General features: G+C 41.3%; 1 pseudogene; it reads right to left on the bottom strand.

The window, feature by feature from the left end:
* Positions 1-1,302: 1,302 nt before the first annotated feature.
* LOC105098293 (elongation factor 1-alpha 1-like) lies at positions 1,303-2,842 on the bottom strand (annotated as a pseudogene).
* Between the last annotated feature and the right edge of the window lie 2,469 nt (positions 2,843-5,311).

The following is a 5,311-nucleotide window of genomic DNA, read 5'->3' as shown; positions in this document are numbered from 1 at the left end:
AGGGGAAAAAAAATCACCATTGAGGAACAGCAAGTGTTTAAACAATGAACTGACAGCTGCCGGTCCGTTAGGTCCCTCCATGGGGCCAACTCCTGCTTTTTTCAATTTTGCTGTGATCTGTAGATACAACTCTTTGTGGCTGAGCTGGTGGTGATGGGCTATGTTCCAGTAGCACCTGCACTTATCAGAGCAATACCTTTTATCAGAGAACTCTCACATAAAGTCCTTTGCAAGGAAGAGAAACAGTGCCAGCTTGGAAAGAGAGGAGAAATAAATATATAGCCATCTTCAGTTCTGAATCGGCCATTTAAGTACTTGTAGAATGAGAACTAAAAGCTTGAAGCTCTTGATTTATACTACATTCTCATGGCCATTCTCAGGAGTACCGGGGTCCATCCTTAGCTGAAGTTTAATCCAAATAGTTAAATCTCAGTTTGCTAATTTAACGATGGTATCTATCTTTAAAAAAATCTTTTCTGGTGATAGGCTTAAGGAAGCAACATGAAAGAATGTTGTCTTCGCTTCTGCTTCAGGGAACTACAGTCCTCTTAATTTTCTCTTTACTAGAGTCAGATGTTCATAATCATCAGCCCTTTTGAACAGCCCAGGGGTTTAGTCTAGGGTTTCGCAAGAGGAGAGTAAAAAGTCCTAGGTGAAGACAAGCCTTTGATTCATTTTATCAAGGTCTTTCCTCTCCTTTGATTTAATTCTCTGCTGAATTGCTCTTTTCCTTTAGTCTCTTAGATGTCTTCCTTTGTGATCTCTGGTTTAGGTTTTTGATTGATGTTTACACTTGTGTGTGGGCCCAGTGCTTGCCCAGGCCACATCTCCGATCTGTCAAATCTTGATTGTTTTCTCAGTTCCTCACCCCATTATCTCCTCTCACCTCTGTTCCCTAATAACTCCACCTCTGCTTTCCTAGACACAGCTTTAACCTGCCACTGTCTACACCCAGGCTGAACCTAACTAGGTTTCAGCTCTCCCAATTTGAACTGAGCAGTCAGTTCAGCCAAACAACATGAAATGATGAACTCAAAACAAAATTGGTCATGTCTCAAACAGCATCCTTTTTTAACCTTTCCCCCACTACACAAATACTAAATAAATTTGGTAAGTGTAGGGAATAAGCATTTTTTTTCCATTAAACTTTGTTTTGATGGGTGTCAAAATTCTGTGACAGATTTTTGGTCAAGTTGTTTCCATTGAAAAGTACTGATTTAAAAAACTAATAACTTAAAACTGCCACACACACACAAAACCAAATGGTCCACAAAACATTCCCCTTTCCTTCCTTCCAGGTTTTACGATGCATTGTTATCATTAACTAGTCTTTTACTGTTAAACTTAAATGGCCAATTGAGACAAACAGTTCTGAGACCGTTCTTCCACCACTGATTAAGACTGGGGTGGCAGGTATTGGGGATAATATTCATTTAGCCTTCTGAGCTTTCTGGGCGGACTTGGTCACCTTGCCAGCTCCAGCTGTCTTCTTGTCCACTGCCTTGACGACATCCACAGCAACTGTCTGTCTCATGTCACGGACAGCAAAATGGCCCAGAAGAGGATAGTCAGGGAAGCTCTCAACACAGATGGGCTTGACAGGAACCACGTCAACAATGGCAGCATCACCAGATTTCAAGAACTTGGGGCCATCTTCCAGCTTTTTCCCAGAACGTTCAGTCTTCTCCTTCAGTTCAGCAAACTTGCAAGCAATGTGAGCTGTGTGACAGTCTAGCACTGATCTGGCCTGGATGGTTCAAGATAATCACCTGAGCTGTGAAGTCAGCTACTTCCATTGGTGGATCATTTTTGCTGTCACCAGCCACATTGCTGTGATGAACATCCTTGCCAAACACGTTCTTGAAGTTGAAGCCCATGTTGTCCCCAGGGAGGGCTTCACTCAAAGCTTCATGGTGCATCTCAACAGACTTGACTTCAGTTGTAATGTTGACTGGAGCAAAGGTGACCACCATGCCAGGTTTGAGAATACCAGTCTCCACTCGACCCACAGGGACAGTACCAATACGACCAATCTTGTAGACGTCCTGGAGGGAGAGACGCAAGGGCTTGTCAGTTGGCCGAGTTGGTGGCAGGATGCAATCCAGAGTCTCAAGCAGCGTGGTTGCACTGGTGTTGCCATCTTTACGGGTGACTTTCCATCCATTGAACCAAGGCATGCTAGCACTTGGCTCCAGCGTGTTGTCACCATTCCAGTCAGAAATTGGCACAAATGCTACTGTGTCAGGGTTGTAGCCAATTTTCTTAATGTAGATGCTGACTTCCTTAACAATTTCCTCGTATCTCTTCTGGCTGTATGGTGGCTCAATGGATCCATCTTGTTAACGCCAACGATTAGCTGTTTCACACCCAGAGTGTAAGCCAGAAGGGCATGCTCACGGGTCTGCCCATTCTTGGAGATACCTGCTTCAAACTCACCAACACCAGCAGCCACAATCAGGACAGCACAGTCAGCCTGAGATGTGCCTGTAATCATGTTTTTGATAAAGTCTCTGTGTCCTAGGGCATCAATGTTGGTCATGTAGTACTTGCTGGTCTCGAATTTCCACAGGGAGATATCATGGTGATACCACACTCACGTTCTGCCTTCAGTTTGTCCAAGACCCAGGCATACTTGAAGAAGCCCTTTCCCATCTGAACAGCCTCCTTCTTGTACTTTTCGATGGTTCTTTTGTCGATGCCACCACATTTGTTGATCAGATGGCTGGTGGTGGTAGACTTGCCTGAATGTGTGTGTCCGATGACCACGATGTTGATGTGAGTCTTCTCCTTTCCCATTTGGCTTAGATTTAGCGGTGGTTTTCACGACACCTGTGTCCTGGCAGCAAACCTGTTGCGAAAAAGGGACTAAGCATTTTTAATTTCAGAGTCAAAAGTTTCATAGTTTGACCGCAAAGCAGAAAGTGGCTGCCTCATTTTACCAGACAGAAGAGGACAGTAGTGAGTACTTTAATATGCACAGCAAAGGAAACTTAAAATTGATATTATGAAGCCTGCAGTAAGTAACCTCTCCATTATCTAAAGCCCTCCATCTAAAACCCAGTCTGCATATGCTATTCCATTTAGTAGTTATTGGTGTTTGGGCTCTTCTTTCTCAGGACAATTGTAAATGCCTTGACGTTGGGCATGAACTCACATTTGTACCTTTCACAATATCTGGCACCAAACTCAGCACCTAGTAAGTCCCTAACAATCACTGAATTGAACTGAATTCATGGTTAACCTGAAGAAGGAAAAGGCTTACACTGAAAATATGCATTCACGCAAGTTTTTTCGTGGTAACACAGGAACGAAGGAGTATGTGAATAATACCTGAGCAGAAGTGCCTCAAGGGGAGCCTTCAGCCACTCAGAATAGATTGATGTCACATCACCTTGACTATGGAAAGAAAATCAAATAGGTTTAGTATTCAAAGAGCCACTTAAAAAGTTAAAGCTTCTGCTAAATAAATCCAGTATTTTTACCAAAGAAGTCGTAAGGCATCAGATGGCAAAGTAACATGAAAAGATTCATCAGACCCACTTAATCCATCCAGAACAAGATGAACTGTGGAGCAATTTTATCTGGACATGGAGGCATCCAGCCTCCTCTGTATCAGATGGAAACATTCACTCCAATGAGATAAATGCAAACACTGCAAAACATTCTTTATGTATCACCAGAGTATAGAGCAACGTGCGTTATAAAAAATGCGGAACAAAGTCTGAAGGACTACGGCTGTCAAAATGCTGACATTGATTTTATTCACTTCTTAAGATCTAAATTGGAAAATCAAAAAGGATCAGATTGAACACAGGTCTTTATGATATACTATAATCAAAGACAATATAGGGCTAGAACCACAATGCATAATGGAAGGTCTTGAAGGATGGAATTTGCTGATTCTGGGATAGAGAAATAAGCTGCCATTATCAGAATGAGTTTTGTTCCACAACTTAGTGATTTGTTACTCGTGTTGCCAATTCACAGATCATTGTCACGTCACTCAGACAAAGAAATCTGAAGCTTTGTAAAGAATAAATAAGGAAAAGGAAAGACCTAAACTCACAAAATTATGTGCAAAGAAAAAGAAGACTAATTTGCTATCAAATGGCTTTTATCTTTACTTGGAAAGATACAGAGGCACAAAGAAGCCATTTTTCCCTTCGGTTATATATAAAAGCAGAGTTGCTTAACATTTTTAAGAAATGAGCTCTCATAGAGAAATGTATTCAGAAAGAAAAGAGAGATGCCAAAAAGGCATTGGAGAGCTCACGCCTGGACTCTGCTTTCTTTGTCAGATGATTGCTCCATTAATTAGTGTCCTAGGTCAGGGGTCTATAAACTTCTAAGAGGGGTTTTGACATTTGTATATGCCTGGTTGCAAGCAGTTTTTAAAAGAATGATATTTCATGATGTGTGAAAATTGCAGGAAGAATTCAGTGTCCATAAATAAAGTTCTGTTGGGACACAGCCACACCCATGTTTACAGATGGTCTATGATGGCTTTCATGCTACAATGGCAGAGTTTAGTTGTGAGAGACCATATGGCCTGAAAAGCCTAAATCCATTTATTATCTGGCCCTTTATGGGAAAAGTTTGGCTAATCCTTGTGTTACATCATAAAGGACATATCTAAACCCAGAAAGAAGACATGTTTAGAAAGAGGGTAGAACTTCATGTAATTTTACACCTGAAGAAAAAAAAATTCTACTGTGCAGATACACACACTTCGCTCCATGCACACACATAAGGGGACCTACAGATGACCTGCTAATACATCTCATGGATGCTTTTGATAGAAGAGTACATTCATGTATTGCTTGGAGAGCTACTTATGAGAGATTAGCATTTGGAACAGATCCCCGGTTGTTTTTCTCTGTTCTCTTTATGACTGGAGTAAATGGGCTACATTTGACTGAGCTATTTAATAAAATTCTAGACCTATGCAACAAGAAGGATACCAATGTTAGGGCTTTCCAAATTTAAATATATTAAATGTGACCAGTGCCAATGAGAACCTTTTGGTTCTCAACAACTTGCAACATCAAAAAAAGTTGCAGCCTCCTTGGCACCATGTCACTCCCATACCCCAGAATGCACGCAAGGCTGTGTGTTTTCCGATTACTTGAGGACTTGGCCAGAGAGAAAATAGAGTAAGCACAAGAAAATATATTGTTGAATTTCCTGGTTATGGCTTTCTTATTTTAGACAACTCAAGTGTAAATGCAATCCTGACCTTTAAACATCCACACGATGATGTGCGAAAAATACACAATACAAGCAGTAAACAACCAGCCAAGCATTATATTTC

This window comes from Camelus dromedarius, chromosome X, assembly GCF_036321535.1.
Source record: "Camelus dromedarius isolate mCamDro1 chromosome X, mCamDro1.pat, whole genome shotgun sequence".
In the NCBI taxonomy this organism is placed as follows: domain Eukaryota; kingdom Metazoa; phylum Chordata; class Mammalia; order Artiodactyla; family Camelidae; genus Camelus; species Camelus dromedarius.
Note: the sequence above shows the minus strand (reverse complement) of the source record. Positions and strands in the feature narration are given on the sequence as shown.